This window comes from Miniopterus schreibersii, assembly GCF_964146895.1.
Source record: "Miniopterus schreibersii genome assembly, chromosome: X".
In the NCBI taxonomy this organism is placed as follows: Eukaryota; Metazoa; Chordata; class Mammalia; order Chiroptera; family Miniopteridae; genus Miniopterus; species Miniopterus schreibersii.
The window spans coordinates 26,020,306-26,041,151 of record NC_138104.1 but is presented as its reverse complement, the minus strand read 5'-3'; the positions used below and the strand labels follow the sequence as shown (position 1 = coordinate 26,041,151).

At 38.5% G+C, this 20,846-nt stretch overlaps 1 protein-coding gene across 1 annotated transcript in view; it reads left to right on the top strand.

The window, feature by feature from the left end:
• The window catches only part of PWWP3B (PWWP domain containing 3B), a 111,434-nt gene extending 109,577 nt beyond the window's left edge, over nucleotides 1-1,857 (top strand). Inside the window, exons 6-7 of the transcript XR_013998013.1 lie at nucleotides 1,105-1,203; nucleotides 1,479-1,857. The gene's annotated coding sequence lies outside the window, so the exon portion shown is untranslated. The remainder of the gene's footprint in view (nucleotides 1-1,104; nucleotides 1,204-1,478) is intronic.
• Nucleotides 1,858-20,846: the final 18,989 nt, after the last annotated feature.

Below are 20,846 nucleotides of genomic sequence, written 5' to 3'. Positions count from 1 at the left end.
TGTTATGTCTTCTTGATGTAGTGTCCCCTTTATTATTATAAAATGTCCATCTTTGTCTCCTGTTACATTTTTTATCTTGAAATCTGTCCTGTCAGATATAAGTATGGCTACACCTGCTTTTCTGTAGAAGTCATTTGCTTGGAGAATCATTGTCTACCCTTTCACTCTGAGTCTAGATCTGTTTTTGAAGCTTAGGTGTGTCTCCTGAGAGCAGCATATGGTTGTTGTGGTTTTTTACTTTCTTATTGAATTTATTGGGGTGACATTGGTTAATAAAATTGAGTTTTGTTTTTTGATCCAATCTGCTATTCTGTGCCTTTTTATTAGTGAATTCAATCCATTTATATTTATGGTAACTATTGATGTATGAGAATTTCTTGTAGCCATTTTATCTTTTGTTTCCTGGTAGCTCTGTGCCTCCATTGGTTCTTTTCCTTTGTGTTTCTGTCTGTTGTATTCTATACTTTTTTCTTCTCTTTCCTCTTTTTTTTTAAGTTATGTGTCTCAGTTTTCCTTTTTTTGTGTGTGGTTAACATTAAGTTTCTGTAAAAGAATGTTTTGTATGTACAGTAGTCCCTCTATTTCTTAATGCATCTAATTTCCATGTCCCTTTGCCAATTTAGACATGCACTTCCCCCCTGTTAAGTTTTTGTTGTGTACATGAGCAAATAATTTTCAACATAGAAGCCAAAAAGACAATGGAGAAAACAAAACCTCTTCAGTAAATAGTGCTTGAAAAATTGAAAAGCTGCATGCAAAAGTGTGAAACTAGACTACTGTTTGTCCCCTATATACAAAAAAAAAAATAACTCAAAATGGATTAAAGACCAAAATATAAGACCTGAAAATACAAATTACATAGAAGAAAACATAAGTACTAAATTTATGGACCTTGGTCTTTAAAAATATTTTATTAATCTGACCCCAAAGGCAAGGGAAATAAAGGCAAAAATAAATGATTGGGACTGTATCGAACTAAAAAGCTTCTGCACAGCCAAAGATACCACCAACAAAACAAAAAGGCACAACTGAATGGGAGAAGATATTTGCAAACAACAGCTTCAACAAGGGTTTAGTGACCTTGGTTGCCTTTTTCTTCCACAGGACATCATGTCATTCCACAGGACACTGTCCCATTATATTGATGATATCATGCTGATTGGACCTAATGAACAGGATGTAGCAACTGACCTAGACACCATGGTAGGATGTATAAATGCCAGAGGGTGGGAAATGAACCCCACAGAAATTCAAAGGCAGTTTTCCTTGATGAATTTTCTAGGGATCTAGAGTTCTAAGGCATATTGAAATATCCCTTCCAAGTGGAAATACAGGTTGCTACATCTCAAATCCTATTAAGAAATAGGCACAAATGACTGGTGGGCTTCTTTTGATTCTGAAAGCAACATATACCTTACTTGAGAATGCAACTCCTACCTATTGAGTGGGTAATCAAAAGGCTGCCATTTTTTTAACAGGACCCAGAACAAGAAGATACTCTACAACAGACCCAGGCTGCTAGGCAAGCTGCTCTGACACTTTGTCAATATGGCTCAGCAGATCCAGTGGCACTGTGGCAAATCAGGATGCTGTATGGAGTATTTTCAGGCTCCTTTAGGTGATATAGTTGCTAATATTTTCTTCTTATTCCCACGGCAAATCGTTTATTTTGGTAGATACCATCACCCAGATAATTGTGTTGTTCTCGTTCTGGAAATTTCCCAATTAATATTTTCTTTTAAAAAGTTAGCAATAAAACTCTGTACTTTAATGAAGAGGCTAAGGATGTTTAAATGCCAAGAGGTACATCCTGACACATTTTCAACTTTTTGTGGCTTTGTTGGTCTTTACTTTATGAAAAAATAAAATTATAAAAACAGAAATGGTCCTGAAATGCGTCTCAGTTTGTATGTAACATGGGTCAGAAATCAAATAGGATATTGACAGTTCAGACCTGAGGTTTGTCAGAGAAAGAAAATGTTCTTCAGAAGGATTGTGCTGATCCTAAATGGGCTCAATACAGGTGTGCCTTAACAAGCTGATGACTGGTAGCCCCCAAGGGACTGTTTGCATGGGGAAGAAGTGGTTTGGAGTTAGACAATATGTGCATGGAATATGTGCAGATAAAGTGAGATGAGTGGGAGAGGGTGGATGCGGTCTGGCGTGGGCAAAGGGGCAGGGTAGTCTTGCCCAAGGACTAGGTCTTTAGGTCCAAGACCTATGAAAGATGGGCTACAGGATCCATCTGCAGAGGCCATTTCCAAAGCAAGGGGCAGCACTGTTTCAGTGCTTAGGTAAAAAAGTATGACAGGAAATGAGGAAAGGGATGGGGTAATAGACCAGATATTCAAATTGGACCACCTGTAACATTTGTAACATTTAAAGGTTTCAGGGCAAACTTCAACTGGGAGCCTAGATGCCATGTATAAAAATATTTGGAAGGTTTAAATCAATGAATAAACTATTAAATAAAATATCTCTAATAACATGAAAAATCTACCTTCTTAACCTGAAAGACCATGTTCATATTTAGAATACTGGGTGTGATTTAGAAATGTATTTTTCTTATTTAGTTTATCAAGAATTTTTTTTTAATCTTTATTGTTGAAAATATACAGATGTTCCCTTTTTACCCCATTGATCCCCTCCACCCCGCAACCACCCCACCCCCACGCCTTCCCCATACCAATGTCTGTATCCATAGGTTATGCTTATAAACACGTAAGTTCTTTGATTAATCTCTCCCCACTCCCCCATCCACACCTTCTCTCTGAGATTGATCAGTCTGTTCCATGCTTCTGTGTCTCTGGATCTATTTTGTTCATCAGTTTATTCTGTTCATTATATTCCACATATGAGTGAGATCATGTGATACTTGTCTTTCTCTAACTGGCTTATGTCACTTAGCTTAATACTCTCCAGTTCCCTCCATGCTGTCCCAAAGGATGAGATCCTTTTTTTTTATAGCTGCATAGTATTCCATGGGGTAAATGTGCCACAGCTTTTTTACCCATTCATCTGATGGACACGGGCTGTTTCCAGATCTGAGCTATTGTAAATTGTGCTCCTATGAACACAGAGGTGCATAAGTTCTTTCTAATTGGTGTTTCCTGTTTCTTAGGATATATTCCTAGAAGTGGGATCACTGGTTCAAATGGCAGTTCAATTTTTAATTTTTTGAGGAAACTCCATACTCCTTTCCATAGTGGCTGCACCAGTCTGCATTCCCACTAGCAGTGTACTAGGGTTCTCTTTTCTCTACACCTTTGTCAGCACTTATTCATTGATTTGTTGATGGCAGCCATTCTGACAGATGTGAAGTGATACCTCATTGTGGTTTTAATTTGCACCTCTCAGATGATTAGTGACTTTGAGCATTTTTTCATATGTCTCTTGGCCATCTGTATGTCCTCTTTGGAGAAGTGTCTTTTAGGTCCTTTGCCCATTTTTTAATTGTATTGTTTGTCTTCCTTTTCTTAAGTTGTATGAGTTCCTTATATATTTTGGATATTAACCCTTTATTATCAAGACTATTTTAAAACGCAAGTCTGTCAGTAACTAATATAAGTCTGGAATCACTGGTTAGGTGAATTTCACTACACTTTGGGATGCCTTGGAGTGTCCAAGGCTGCCCTCTATTGGACCTAATGTAAAAGAGAGTCACAGGTCCTGCCCAATTCAAGAGCAGGGGACTATACAAGAATGTGAATTCCAGGTTGGGATTATTGGGAGTCAGTTTAGGGTCTGTCTTCCATACTTAGACTCCACAAAGTTCTGTTCTAGTGATGTGAGGAGAGTGGGTCTTCCACCTCAGACCCTCGGTCCACATCGCATTCCCTAAATTCTGCCGGCTTCTTCTGTATATACCTTGAGCTTCCTCCCACACCATGAAAGGCTTCAGATGCACATATGTGGATAATGCAGCCCACTTGTCCCATTACCTGCATACAGCCATTACCTCTTGGTTATCTCTCATCCCTGAGAGTATAACACTGACAGTGACACTCAATCCTCAGAAGCACAGACTTAGTGAAGAGGAGCATGTAGGCCTATTGGGGCTTGGGACATGGAGCCACTTGGGAAGCAATTTCAGGGTTCCAAGTACCTGGAGCATGGTCAGTGGGAGGGGCATGGATCTTGAGTGTGCCCCAAAAAGGCTTATCTCAAAGAGTTGTATATTCATCTGTTGTTTAATGCAAACCCCATAAGATTTTTGAGCCCACATAAGATAAGGACCTTTAATATTAACTATATGAAAACAGAATTATATATATATATATATTCATGCTATGTTGACTGTGTGTGTGTGTATGTATCCTAAATGAGTTTATAATTCTCATACATATCTTTCTGTATGCTACATATGATATGCATGCATCACACACACACACACACAGTCAACATAGCATGAACCAAACAGAACCAATTTGAGGTTTTTCAAGTGACAATCCCTACTTGGACTGCTCTTTCATTAAACAACCTTGTACCTTTTATGTTGTGGCCATAAGGACTACTGTGTAACTATGTGATAATATGTTTTTAAAAGTCAACCTCAGTGACAGAAAAGGGTCGTGGACACATTACACTAATTTTATTTTAACAGAACTTTATCAAGCATCTTCGAAGAAGAAAACACAGTGTTCAGTGCTTTAGGAGACATAAATAAAATCCTTTAAAGTCCCAATCATTCAGAAGATCACACTGTAGGGAGTAAGGGAGATAATATAAATAATGTTAATATACTCTAGGATGAGATGTGCTACCACAGAAAATAGAAAAATGTATTGATGCTAACTAACAAGCACTCAAGGAATCTTAACTTAATAAAGCTTTCTACTCTCAAACCCTTGGTCCTCCCCTTCTCTGATCCTACAGTCCAGTCAAATACTTCACTTTTTTTTCTTAAACAGTTTTCACAATGTAGGATCATTTTTGCCCTTCCTTCTATTAACTTTTTTAAGAAAATATTTCAGACTCACACAAAAGTAAGGAGGATATTACATCAATGCACCCATCACTCAACATAAGAAACATAAATTACAAATAAAGTTGAAACCCACTGTGTATGACTTCCAGACTGAATTAAACTTCTCTCTCCATGAGATCTAACCACTATCCTAAGTAAGAAGTTTATCATTCTCATACATATCTTTCTGCATGCTACTATATGTATGCATCACTCTTATGTATGCCTTTTACTACTAATATGTGTATCTATAATGAATATTAATGATTTTGTATGCTTTTAACTTCATATATGCATAGTACCATGTTTTTATCCTTCTAAAACTAGCATTTTCCTTTATCCATTTGTCACGTCCACCCCCCTAATCTTTGCCCCTTGTTATAAGTTGAATTGTGTACCCCAAAAAGATGTGCTGAAGCCATAATCCCCAGATCTTATAAATGTGACCTTATTTGGAAATAAGGTGTAATCAAGTTAAGATGATGTCATACTGCATTAGGGTGGGCCTTTAACACTATATGTCTGGTGTCATTATAAGAAGATGAGATGCAGAAAGAGACACAGGGGAAAATGCTATGTGACAATGAAGAAAAAAACTGTAGTAATGCATTTATAAGCCAAGGATTGCCAAGGATTGATGACAACCACCAGAATCTAGGAAAGAAGCATGGCACAGATTGTCCCACTGAGCCTCTAGAAGGAACCAACCCTGGTAACACCTTAATTTCAGGCTTCTGGCCTTCAGAACTATGAAAGAATAAATTTGTTGTTTAAGCTACCTGCTTTGTGGTAATTTGTTATGGCAATCCTGGGAAACTAACACATCCCTCCAGGAAGTCTTTGTGTGTCAGGCTCATGAGATTCTATTCTTCTCCTCAGTCCAGATCTTACCACCTGTTCAGTTTACCTGCAATAGTACCAAGTTAGTGAAATTAAGGTTGATCCTACTATAGATGAAGTTCAATGTTTTACCCCGTTGCTCTAAACCAGTAGTTCTCAAACGTTAATGTGCTTCAGAAGCACCTGGAAGACATAAACTCCTGATGGGTAGCGGCCTAACTTCAGAATTTCTTATTCAGTGGGTCTATAGTCAGTTCTGAGAATTAGCATTCATAACAAGTTCTCAGGTGATGGTGCTGTTGATGCTGCTGGCCCATAGCAGCCCAATAGCACCTTCTGATCTCCAGGAAAGCTAGGTTATCCATTGGTTTCTTTCAATAACATGCACTAGAGGCTAGACCACCATTTCTGCCATTAAACAAATTGTTTATAACTTTATATTTTAATTTATTTGTGGCTGCAATAAAAGAATTTAAACAGGTTTACAAAATAGTTGAAAGAGATTTCTTTCAATGACAGTAAGGTGAGCCAAAACAAATAGAAAAGATACAAAGATAGATTTGAGTCAGTGTTATTTATGTTAAAAAATATCTTCGGCTTATACATTTCAAAGAAGCTTTTATTTTTAACATAAACAAATGCTGTCAAATATATATCTAAAAGGTAAGTGTGAAGTCAGCTTTCAGTTAGTATCATTTTTGGGTGATGAACTTTGAAACAAAACTAGTATTTTGGGCTACTGAAAACTAGAATATCCATGAAGAACAAATAATTTTTCTTCCAACGTCCATTTCATTCTATGCTTTCCAGCTGTGGAATATAAAAAAGGTCCGTTAACAATTTTATACCATTAACATGCACCAGTAATTTTCTAAATAAAAGTCAATCCTATCCACATCTGTTGTCTCAACAAGGAGAAAATAAAATGCTTTCTTCATACCCTTGGATGTCAGAATGCACGTGCTTCAATCATTTGATTACACCAACTGTCTGCCTTTTGCCTAGCACTATAAATGCTGTTTTTTTTGAGATGCCACTCTTTGATTTAAATAAATCTCATTACCTTAAAAGCCTATGCATTTTACACTAATTTAAAAACCCTTATACTCTTATAAGTTCAGTTTCTGTATCTGTAAAGTGAAAATAAGGCTGTTATCAGACATCCACAACTCTGAAAATTCAGAAAGAGAAAGAGAGAGAAATAAAGAGAAAGAAAAGAGAAAGAAAGGGAGGAGTGGATAGGTAGAGGAAATATAAGTTAAGATTTAATTAACAATTCAATGATAAACAATAAGCTTACTATGACTAATTTTCTTTTGTTTTGACATGTGAAATACAAAATTATAAATTGAACTAATATTTTTAAATTAATCCTAAAATATGGTCTTACTTGAAATCCTTAACTTTTTACTACTTTTTAAGGAGTCACCTTTTCAAAGGCATTGTTATTACAAGAGATTACATTGCTGTGACCAAGTGATGAAGCCTCAGTTAGTGCATGGCCTAGCTGCTTTAACTGCTTCTTCTGGTGACCATTCTCTAAAAAAGTACTGTTCTCTATTACCAGGTCTGATAAATTTCCCACATGTTGTAGTCTTAAAGCTGCAGGGAAAAGGGCTATAGCCGTGAATGAAGTACATTCCAGAACACACTGGTTTCTATAATGTATAGTACAGAAAACATTACTAATATCAAACTTTTCAAAACTAAATTTCAACATTTTTTCAAATATTAGTTTACAGAAAAAAATTAAAAGCATAAAGCTATCAGTAACAAGTATATGTCAGGAATAGCTGGTTAATACTCAAAGCTGTATACACTAATACCTGGATACTCCAAGACTGACATCTGCTAAGTCCACATCCATCTCCAGTTCTCCTTCTGATTCTTTATTTCTATCTCTTTCCTCCTCCTCACCTCCAGCTTCTTGTGCCTTTTCATCAGAGTTTTCATACTTATATTCAGTTGTTTCTTCATTGAAGAATGATAAAAATTTTGAAACCAGAAAATGGTGGAAAAAATATCCCAACTTCAAATCCAGTAAACTGCTATCATGAGAAGCTGGAGAATAGAAATATGTTAAAAGAAAAATCGGGGGTAATATTTTTGAAAGTATATGATGTTTTAACCACTATGCTGTGGTTAAAAATAAAAGAAAATAATATTGAATGTAAATGAAAATTGAAAAAAATTTTAATTAAAAAAAGAAAAACAAAAAAAGAACAGCTGAGCATGTTACTACTGGTTTGATATAACACTTCTATGGCCCTCATATTTCCACTGCTTAATAGGTTTTCACTGTGACATTTTTCTCTTTTTTCCAGTAGATCACACACCCTGTGCTACTGCTTGTTTTTGGCCATTTGGAGAACAAAGGATAAGAATCATTTGGTTCTGATAGCGTTTTGTATATTTTTGGCAGAATTTCACTGGAAAATCTTCCTTTGATTTAAAGACAAACTCTGCCTCTCCAAGATGGCAGCATAGTAGGTGGATGTTATACTCACCTCCTCCCAGAACCAAACTAGAATTACAACTAAAATCCAGAATAATAAAACTGAATAACCAACTAAAGACTAGCTAAACATAGTCTTATAATCAAGGATTTACAGAAAAAGCAACATTAGACTAGTAGGAAGGGCAGAGACATAAAAATGGCTGACCCCACACCCACATGCAGTGGCTGAGAAGCCTGTGGGATCTCAACCCCATGCTAGGCTTCCAAGCCCAGAGCACCAGAGCTGGGAAGAGCAGCCCACATAACATCTGGCTGTGAAAACCAGCATGGATTCTGTCTGCCAGGGAGCTACAGGAGTATGATAAAAACCTAGGTGTTCTCTTAAAGGGCCAACACACAAAATTTCATTCGAAGCCACTCACCCTCGGCTCTGGCAGAGGGATGGCAAAGCAGACTAGAGTAATGTAACAAGAGAGCTGAAGAGGCAGCCACCAGTACCCCTGTGCATAGTCCCTCTCCCACACCAGAGAAGCCCTTTTTCTTGAATTGAGCACTCCTCTCCATATGGCATCAGCCTGGGGAAATGCCCCAACCTCCTGACTCTATGTTGCCCCACCCTAGAGCTCATGCCCAGCAAGGAGTCAGCTGCCTGGTCCTGCGGTCCAGACAGACTCAGGGTGTGTCAGTGACTAAGCTGTGTGGATACAAAGCAGAGGACATTCATCCCACCTTCTCAAGAGCTTAACCAGTGCCACCCCTGGACACAAGAGATCCACTTGGTGAACCTCCCTAACCCTGGCGGCCCCACCTTGCTTATCTCGGGATCTTCAGGAAGTTAGGGCAGAATCCAAGACAGTCACTCCTCCTACCTTTCCCCCAAACCTGACCAGCACCTCCCCCACATGGGAGATTCACTGGCCCCACCCTCTTGACTACCACCCTGCTGAGATCCAGCGCTGGGCAGAATCTGGGACAGACTGAGTTGTGTGGCTCTATGATGGGGGACATTTTTCCCTCCCATGCCCAGCCTGTGCAGAGCTCTTTCGCACGGTCAAATCTTGGTCTGTTTGGGCCTGATAAACTCTGCTGGCTGCATCCTGACGACTCCCTGAGATCCCGCCCCACCACAAAGGTGTGCGAGTACCCAGCTAGTGGCAGCTAGGTTCAATATATGCTAGAAACTTTGCTGAATGACCTCAGACCCAGAACTGGCACTGATATTGAACCTGTGTCAATCTGATAAGCAACACTTGCCCCTACCTGGTGACTCACTGAAAACTGACCTCACATAACTCATATACCACCAGAGGCTCTTTCAGTGACTGAGCCTAACAGGCAGCTGGCAAGTTTAGACAAGTGGAAGAGAATTTTGGGGTGCCTTAGGCCTTTTGCCGACCTGCCTTCAGCTTGGTGATGATAGAAGCTGGATTGATATGCAGTTAGGCATTTCCCAAACATATCCAGGCCCAGCAGCAGCATCCACAAACTGTGGATAACCTTGTAATTCCAAACAGGAGGGCCAAAGCCAGTCACAAGCAGTCTGATACTTACCTGCACCAGAGACCCTCCCAAGAGCCTGAGAACCAACACACCCAGTGATGGGTGTCAGACAACATCAAAGCAGGATCTAATTAGCTTCACAGTGGCATATCCAAAGGTAGATTTCAGCAGGCACATGATCCTGCTAAGGCGAATTCTGCTTCATGTGGTCAGCACCAGTAGAGCAGCTACCACACTGTGGTCAAGGTCAATACTCACAGTCATCCAGTCTGAGGGTCAACCCCATACATGAGCAAGCCAACAGCAATCAAGATTCAACTACAACAGGAGGGCTCACATAACCCACACAAGGTACATTCCAGGAGCACCCAGCTCAGGTGACCAGGAAAACTGTGCCACTGGGATCCACAGTAAACCTATTATATAAGGCCACCCTACCAAGACTGGGAGACACAGCAGATCTACCTAATATACAGAAACAAACACAGAGACACAGCCAAAATGGACAGACCAAAAAATAAAAATAAAAAATAAAATGCCCAAAATGAAAGGAGAAATCTCCAGAAAAACAACTAAATGAAATGGAGGGGTAAGCAATCTACCAGATTTAGAGTTCAAAACAATGGTTCTAAGGATGTTCAAGGAACACAGTGAGAACTTCTACAACATGAAAAGAGACATTAAAACCATAAAAAATAACCAGTCTGAAATGAAGAATACAATATCATAAATGAAGAATACACTAGGAAGACTAAACAGGTTATATATAGTAGAAGATCAAGTCAGTGATTTGGAAGGTAAGGTAGCAGAAAACAACCAGTCAGAGCAGCAAAAAGAAAAATAAATTAATTAAGATAGTTTCAGGGACCTTTTGGACAACATGAAGCATAATGGATCTGCATCATAGGGGTACCAGAAGGAGAAGAGACAGTGAGGGATTGAGAACCTATTTAAAGAAACAACGACGGAAAATTTCCTTAACCTGGTAAAGGAAAAAGGCACACAATTCCAGAAAGAACAGAGAGTCCCAAACAAGATAACCCCAAAACAGGTCCAAATCATGACACATAATTAAAGTGGCAAAGGTTAAAGACAAAAAGAATCTTAAAAGCATCAAGAGAATGACAGTTATTTTACCTACAAGGGAGGTCCCAAAATACTGTCAGTTGCTGTCTCAGCAGACACATTTCAGGCCAGAAGGTATCTGCATGAAATATTCAAAGTGATGAAAAGCAAAGACCTACAACCAAGACTACTTTACCCAGCAAAGTTATCATTTGAAATTGAAGGAGAAATAAAGACCTTCCCAGACAACAATGGGCTAAAGGTGTTCATTACCACCAAACCAGTATTACAAGAAATGTTAAAGCGTACAGATCATGTATCATAGAAAAACACACTTGAAACCTATATGACCTTATTAACCAATGTCATCCCAATAAATTTAATTTTAAAATAAAAAGACAGAAAAAATGAGCATAGTTATAAAGAAAAATGGTAATAAACCTATCAATAATAATTTTAAAGGTAAATGGTTAAATGTTCCAATCAAAAGACATAGAGTAGATGAATGGATAAGAAACCAAGAACCATATACATGCTGTCTACAAAAGACCTATCTCAGAACTAAAGACATACAGATTTGAAGTAACGATTTAAAAATATATTTCATGCAAATGGAAATGAAAAAAAAAGCTGGGGTAGCAATACTTATACCAGACAAAATAAACTTTAAAATGAAGGCTATAATAAGAGACAAAGAATGACACTAAGTAATGATAAAGTAATCAATCCAACAAGAGAATATAACCCTTGCAAATATTTATACACCCAATGTAGGAGCACATAAATACATTTTTAAAATATTGATAGACTTAAAGGGAGAGATCAACAGTAATGCAGTCAAAGTAGGGGATTTTAACACCCCATTGGCATCAATGGATAGATCTTCCAGAGAGAAAATTAACAAGGAAACAGTGGCCTCAAATGACAAACAAGATGAGATAGATTTAATTAGTCTTCAGAGAATTTCACCCCAGAGGAGCAGAATATACATTCTTTGCAAGTGCACATGGAACATTTTCCAGGATAAACCACATGCTAGAATACAAAACAAGTCTCAATAAATTTAAGAAGATTGAAATCATCTCGAATATCTTCTCTGCCCACAATGGTATGAAATGAAAAATCAATAACAAGAAAAAACCTGAAAAACACACAAAGACATGGAGGTTAAATAACACATTACTAAACAATGAATTGATTAACAATGAGATCAGTGGAAAATCAAAGATACCTTGAAACAAATGAAAATGAGAACAGAACAGCCCTAAATCTATGGAACACTGTGAAAGCAGTCTTAAGAAGAAAATTCATAGCAGGGCAGGTCTACTTCAAGGAACAAGAATAATCTCAAATTAATAATGTAACTTTACACTTAAAGGAACTGGAGAAAGAACAACTAACAATGCCCAAAGTGAGTGGATGAAAGGAAATAATAAAGATCAGAGAAGAAATAAACAAAACAGAGTCTAAAAACAAAACAATAAAAAAGATCAATAAAATCAAGTGTTGCTTCTTTGAAAAAACAAACAAGATTGATGAACCTTTAACCAGGCTCATCAAAAAAGAAAGAGAGAGGGCTCAAATGAACAAAATCAGAACTGAAAGAGTAGCTTATAACAACTGACACAAAGAAATACAAGGGATTGCAACAAAATATTACAAACAACTGTATGCCAAAAAACTGGAAGATCAGAAATAAATAAATAAATTCCTAGAAACATACAATTTTCCAAAACTGAATCAAGAAGAAACAGAAAATCAGAACAGACTGATTACAACCAATGAAATTGAAGCAGTAATCAAAAAACTTCCAACAAACAAAAGCCCTGGAACAGATGGCTTCACAGGTAAATTTTACCAAACATACAAAAAGGCTAACACCTATCCTTCTCAAACTCCTCCAAAAAATTTGGTGGGAAGGAAGACTATCAAGCTTATTTTATGAGACCAGGATTATTCTAATTTCAAAACCAGATAAAAACACTACAAATAAAAAAATTATAGGCCAATATCCCTGATGAACATAGATGCAAAAATCCTCAACAAAGTATTAGCAAACCAAATCCAGCAGTACATTAAGAAGATCATACACCATGATCAAGTGGTATTTATTCCTGAAATGCAGGTTAGTACAATATCCCCAAATCCATTAATGTGATACACCACATAAAAAAATAAAGAATAAAAATTGTATGATCGTATCAATATATTCATCAAAAGCATTTGACAATATCCACCACAGATTTATGATAAAAACTCTCAGCAAAAAGTGAGAAAGCATGGAAAATTCCTCAATGTATTAAAGGCCAAATACGACAAAACCACAGCTAGCAGCATACTCAATGGGGAAAAACTGAAAGCATTTCCATTAAGATCAGGAACAAGACAGAAATGTCCACTTTCACCACTCTTATTCAACATAGTACTGGAAGTCCTAGCCACAGCAGACAAGGAGAAAGAATAAAAGGCATTGGAGAGGAAGAAGAAAAATTGTCATTATTTGCAGATGACATGATACTGTATATAGAGAACCTTAAAGATTCCACCAAAAAACTACTGCAACTGATGAATAAATTGGTAAAATAGTAGGAAACAACACAAATATACAGACATCTGTTGCATTTGTATAAACCAATAATAAACTATCAGAAAGGGAAACCAAGAAAACAATTCCAGTTACAAATGTATAAAAAAAATACCTAGAAATAAATTTAAACAAGGAGGTAAAAGACCTGTATTTGGAAAATTATAAGACACTGATGAAAGAAATTGAAGAAAATACAAATAAATGGAAGAATATACAGTGCTCATGGATAAGTAGAATTAACATTGTTAAAATGCCCACAATACCCAAAGCAATCTGTAGATTCAATGTAATTCTTATCAAAATACCAATGGAGTATTCACAGTATTAGAACAAATAATCCAAACATTTTTATGAAACCACAAAAGACCTGGAATAGCCACAGCAATCTTGAGCAAGAAGAACAAAGTTGGAGGAATGCCACCTCCTGATATCAAACTATACTATTAGGCAACAATAATCAAAACAACATGGTACTGGCATAAAAACAGACATATAAAGCAATGGAACAAGATAGAGAGCCCAGAAATAAACATGTGTCAATTAAAATTTGACAAAAGAGTCAAGATCATACAATGGGGTAAAAAGAGTCTCTTCAATAAATGAAGTTGGGAAAACTGAACAGATACATGCAAAAAAAGAAACTAGAAAACCAACTTACACTATACACAAGAATACACTCAAAATGGATTAAAGACTTAAATGCAAGGCTTGAAACCATAAAAAGCCTACAAGAAAACATATGCAGTAAATCACAGACATTTCTTTTAGCAATATTTTTTCCAATATAATTCCTTGGGCAAATGAAACAAAAGAAAAAATAAACAAATGAGATTACATTAACCTAAAAAGGTTTTGCACAGCAAAGGAAACCACCAACAAAATGAAAAGACATCCCACTGAATGGGAGAACATATTTGTCAATGATACATCTGATAAGGGGTTAATAGCCAAGATGTATAAAGAACTCACACAAGTCAACACCAAATAACAAACAATCCAATTAAAAAATGGACAAAGGACCTGAATAGACGCTTCTCCAAAGTGGACTTAAAGATGGCCTATAGGCATATGAAAAGATGCTCAAAGTCACTAATTATCAGAGAAATGCAAATTAAAACCTCAATGAGATATCACCTCACACGTATCAGAATGGCTCTCATGAGTAAATCAACAAACAGCAAGTGTTGGTGAGCATGTGGAGAAAAGGGAACCCTTGTGCACTGTCGGTCAGAATGCAAATTGGTGCAGCCACTATGGAAAACAGTATGGAAGTTCCACACAAAATTAAAAATGAGTTGCCCTATGACCCTGTGGTTCCACTTCTGAATATACATCTGAAGAAACTAGAAACACTAATTTGAAAGAATATATGCACCCTATGTTCATTGTAACATTATTTATAATAGTGCAGCTATGACAGCAACCCAAATGTCCATCAATAAAGGAGTGAATAAAAAAGCTTTGGTACATATATACAATGAAATATTACTCAACCAGAAAAAATAGTGAAACCTTACTATTTGCAACAGCATGGATGGACCTAGAGGGTATTGTGCTAAGTGAAAAAAGTCAGTCAGAGAAAGACAAATACCGTATGATTTCACTTATATGTGGAATCTAAATAACAATATAAAGACACAAACAAAACAGAAAATTACTCATAGATGCAGAGAACAGACTGACGGTTGCCAGAGGGGAGGGGGTGTGGGGAACTGGGTGAAACAGATGCAGGGATTGAGCAGTACAGATTGGTAGCTACAGAATAGTCACAGGAATGTAAAGTACGGCATAGGGAATATAGTCAATAATATGGTAATAACTATGTATGGTGTAAGTTGGGTACTTGAAATACCAGGAGGAACACTTTGTAAAGTATATGATTGTGTACCTGCTATGCTGTACACTGAAAGTAATATATAATAATTTTGAATATAAAGTGTAATTGAAAAAATTAAATAAATAAATAAATAAATAAATAAATAAAGACAATTCCATAGTGAAGCTCAACCTTGCCCTCCCAGACCTTGACATACACCAGTTCCCGTTTTCTGGGATACAGCCTTCTCTGTGGGTTCCTCCAATTTCTGGTGTGAAGTGCCTTCTGCCAAGTACTTTTCTGCCCAGACCTGGCCTCCCAGGACATGGTTTCCTCTCCCTGGTCCTTGCATTCCCGAGAGCACACCTGACACCACAAGGCTTGCCTGGAGCTCAACCAGTACATGGTCTATATAAAGGATATGGTAGGGAAGGGACTGTACCAGATTTCAGAACAGAGACTCGAAACTACTTCATGGGGAACTCACAGATGCCAGCCAGGATTTCAGCTTACCATCTTCCTCTTCCTTTCTGTCCATATAATTCTCATCCTCTTCCTCACAGCTGTATTCCTCCTCTTCTTCTTCATACTCCTCATACTCATATTCCTCATCCTCTCCTTCTCCTTCATCCTCCTTGTCCCTTTCTTCCTCTTCCTGGTCCTCATCCTCGTCATCTTCATCCTCCTCATCGTCATCTTCAACTTTTTCTTCCTCCTCCTCCCCCTCCTGCTCCCCATCCTCCTCTTCCTCCTCCCCCTCCTCCTCCTCCTGTACTAGCTGTATAACCAAGTTCTCCTCGTTTATGTGCTGGGCGACCTCCTGCCTATCCTCGTCCTCCCAAACGTCTTGCAGGACTTCCTGGAAACCCCTAGGGGCTGCTGCCCTCGCGACTACAGCTCCCAATTCCACAGGCACCAAACTACTCTGGGTGGATCCGGGGTCTTGTCCTACCACATCACCAGCTCCGTTCTGGCCACCTGAGACGCGGCCTTGCTTTTTTGTGGTAAACATGGCAGGAGAGACACAGCAGTCAGTGCCTCAAATGAAGAAGGGATCTGGCTGCTTGTTGATGGTGGCAAAGATGGCGGCAAAGATGGCAGCCCCCAAGGTAACTGCTGCTGACAGGATGCTATTTGCAGCTGGGGCCAGCTGGGGGCAACAGAGACAGGAAAGAGGGGGCAGGGGTGGCGACTTGAGGAGCAGCTCGCCAAACCTGAGCTTGTAATGTCATTGGAAGAAGCCGGAAAGAATTTGATGGGTGGGTGACAGAAGGCGGAGCTTCAAAAGGTCAAACAGGTCCACTTCCTGCATTTCAACTTCTAAGTTCATTTGCTAAAAATCTAAGATTGACACCTGCAAGATCCAATGAATTTTTAAGGCCCTCCGCTTCCTGAGTTTGGGTACTTCCTCCCTTTTCTTTGAGGCCTCAGACTCCTGGTTTACCATTTAAGCCCAAGTATGTCGTATCCTTTTTAATTCTACAATTGCCAGAAAAAAGTAAAGTGTTCTAATATAGAGGCACCCTGCTGTGCAGGCTGAATTGTTTCCTGATTTTCATATAGACATAGCTTATGTGACTAAGGACGGAATCATAAAAAATTGTATACTTCATATCTCAGTAATAATAAAAACCTACCAAAAGAGGGGTAGAAAAGATTTGGACATTTAAATAGAGCTACATATGAAAAAACAAAAAAGGTGAAATGAATGCAATCAGAACAAAGAGTTGAAGTTTTAAAAACAGGGGTTGGAAGGTGTTTGATGAACACTGCTGAATTCAAGCGTCCAATGAATAAGGAAGAGGAGATACTTCTTTTAAAGGACTGAGCTAAGAATGATAGGCATTAAAAGTCAGACTTCCTAGAATAATTTCTGAGTCAACAGTCCAAAACTTTGTTCCATTCAGCCTTACTTAGCCAAGATCTCAAGTGTAAACAATTCTTAAAATTATGAAGAAATCAACAGCTATTTTATACTGATTCCATTTACTATTGTTACTGGGCAAGAAGCAGCAAAAGAACTGCTGATGAGTCTTCTGGATTCAGACATACTCCTCCTTATCCCCATTATGTAGCAACAACTCATATCTCTGCTTGGTAATCAGGGTCAGCCTCACTACTGTATAAACTCTTTGCCTGCTGATCCACTGCAATGAGGAGACAGATGTGTCCAGGTAGTAGCTGTAGCTTCAAGCTTGGTAGAATCCAACCTGTATCCCTTACAGAAAGAAGTCTCTCCTGGGACCCAGAACATTTAAAAATGACATACCTTAAAGTTTCAGGGATGGGAAGCACACATTCTTCAAGTGTGCTACAGAGAATGATTGTGAGAGGATCTCTGGTAACCACTCTACAAAGAAAGGATGGAGCCCCCTTCCAACTAAAATTTGCTTCAGATGTCAAGACAGATGACACCACACATACACATACCAAGAAGGTATTACAACGTTTATTACTTACATAATATGGTTTTCAGGGAAGACAACAGAAGCCTTCCCAAACCAGTCTGAAAATATCTTGAAAAGGAGACTGGCTTCAGGTTTTTGTTTTGGTTAGAGGTGGAGCCAGAATGAGGGTTCTGATACAGAGGTAGAGGCTTGCATGTTTTGGACCTCCTGCTGGCTCTTAAGAAGGGATTACCTGGGATTTCTTTACAACTTGTCCAGATGTGAGGAAGAAGGAAGAGGGAGGACTGAGGCCTAAAACTTTTCAGCAGGCAAACATCAAAAAATGGAATTAGACATTTTTACAGGAGCTAATCTGATTTTCACCCCTTAATTCCTAGATTCATGTACACTAGATTTGGGGACATGGCTTCAAATATCAGTTATTTTATTTTACTTTCAATTATAGTTTACATTCAATATTATTTTGTATTAGTTTCACGTGTACAGCATAGTGGTTAGACAATCATATACCGTGCAAAGTGTTCATCCTAATGAAATATCAGTTTTTAATTCAGTGCATATACCAAATCCTGGAGGAAAGTGTCCCAGTGGTGCAGAGTGTTGTCACCAAACTGATATTTTAGCTTAGCTGCTCCACCTAGTTGGTGGAATTAAGCCAAACACAAAGAAAATGCTGTTGACCATATACACTCCTCCCTCTTGAATATATTCTAAGGTCAGTTTGTTATCCATTATGACTGTACAAGGAAGTTCAGAGTGATTTGCTTATCTCTCTTTAACTTGGACACTGGTCTAAAATCACTATAGTTACCTGCATAGGTCCTCGGGGTACTAACAACAAAGTTAGTGGAGTTCTCCACTTTGGGGAGGAAAAGCCTAAATACTTACCAGTCTCTGACTGGGTGAGAGACTCATTATAAGAATTGTTGTTCTGTCCATGGAGCAACTACAGCCACTGTGTTTTAAACAACTTCCTCCTTGGTTTTCTCCCCAGGTTGGCTATAATAATATCATTGAAATAGAAATTCAAAGCAGCAACCCACGTTGTGGAACATGATTCTGTCTTGACTGAATAGTCTGCTTGATTTATGGGGTTGTGTGTGCGAGTGCCTACTTTCTACCATTCACCCTCTACAGGAATAGCAGTTTATACTTTGGCCCCATATGTATTAACTGAATTTCTAACCACTCCCCAGTCTTTTGACATAAATGGTCTCAGATTTCCTTTCTTTGCATCTTGGGTGCATCTTACTACTCTCTATGGGCTCACGTTGTAGCTAGATGACAGTTGTGGTTACAGTTTTCAAACAGAGCAAAGTTGTATCTTTCTCCTTGACAGAAATCAGGTGTGCTCCCCTCGTCCCCTGTTCTGTAGGAGAGCAAGCAACCGCCATGGCACCTTTTGGGCAGCTTGTTGCAGTCAGACCTCTCATCATTCAGTGTCTATCTATCAGCTCATTCCTGTGTTCAAACATCCATTTACCCTCCCTTTCTTCTAATATTTAGACAAACACATTCCTTCCTGGTTTCCAGGGAGTTTCATCATATTCCTGAACTTGTCTCATGTGTCCTGTGACTTTTCTCTTCCAAAAAGCCATTGTCTATATTGTTATCTTGCTTGCTGTGCCAATCATTGCAGAAACTCAACTTTATATAGGATGGCAGTAACTAGGACTAGGAGTAACTAGGAGTAACTAGACTCCAATGGAAATGACTAAGTAGGCACATTGACTTGCCAAACTCCATGGGTGACAAAAAAGACAAACAAAATGATTTATTAACCACAGCCCAGCAATCGGCAGGAATATCAGCCTGGTAGCACCAGTTCCACTGTCCCCAAGTTCCACTGTGTAACAACATGGGCCCAGATGGTGGCTACAAACACTAGGTTGCACCACAGCTGAACAATCAAAGCCAAGGGTTTAGTGCCTTTCTATAACAAGCAGTTAACTGGCCAGCCAATCTCTCCCAGGTAGTGAGTAGTTGTACAGCAATCATGCTATGGTGTCATCTCATTAATGCTCCATTATTTTCCCTAATTCCTATTCAAAGTTTCAAAATCCACTCCCATGTATTTTCCAGAATCCATACCTGTGTATTTGAACCAAGTATTCCACTCCCTTTGGTTGCAAACTACTTCCTCCCAGAGCATGGATTTTACTTCCCTGCTCTGCTTGTCATGAGAACTAGCCTTGCTAATAATGTGCTTGGAGGCAATGAAAGCAAGGATGTGTCATTTGGTAAGTCTCCTGTGTTGATAATGTATCTGCAGAGGGTCAAGACGTGGCGGTTGTTCTCCACTAGCAAGTTAGAGGAGTGGGTGTGGGAGGACTGGTTCTGGAAGGGGAATCTGGTAATGTAAGATTCCTAGGTTTTTCCATGCAAATGTCCCCATCCAAGGTCTCATGGTCTTATTATTTGTCATGAGAGCTCAGACTTTGACATATGAGACCTGTTCAAGTTATGCATTCAGTCCAGCTCCAATTGCAGCTCTACTCTCTTTTCTTTTTTAAAACTATTTTTTATTAAAAAATTTGATGTTGACATTATTGCAGACTTCCCCCATTCTCCCTGCTTTGCCCACCTCGACCTACCCTGCCTCCCCTTCTTTTGGTATTCACCACACTATTGTCCGTGTCCCTGGATTACACAAATGTGTTCTTTAGCTAATCCTTTCACCTTCTTTATCCGATCACCCCCACCCCTCTCCCCTCTGGCAACTGCCAGTCTGTTCCATGTACCCACCCTTCAAGTTCAATTTTGTTCCTCACTTAATTTTGTTCGTTAGATTCCACATATTAGTGAGATCATATGGTATCTGTCTATCTCTGAATGGCTTATTTTGCTTAGCTAATACTCTCCAGGTCCATCCATGCCGTTGCAAAGGGTAAGAGTTCCTTTTTTAAAGCCACATAGTATTCCATTGTGTAAATATACCACAGCCTCTTTATCCACTCATCTGCTGATGGACACTTGTGCTGTTTCCAGATCTTGGTTATTGTAGATAACACTGCTATGAACATAGGGGTGCATATATTCTTTCTGATTGGTGTTTCTGGATTCTTAGAATATATTCCCAGAAGTGAGATTGCTGGGTCAAACAGCAGTTCAATTTTTAATATTTCGAGGAAACTCCATACTGTTTTCCACAGCGGCTGCAACAGTCTGCATTCCCACCAACAGTGCACTAGGGTTCCCTTTTCTCT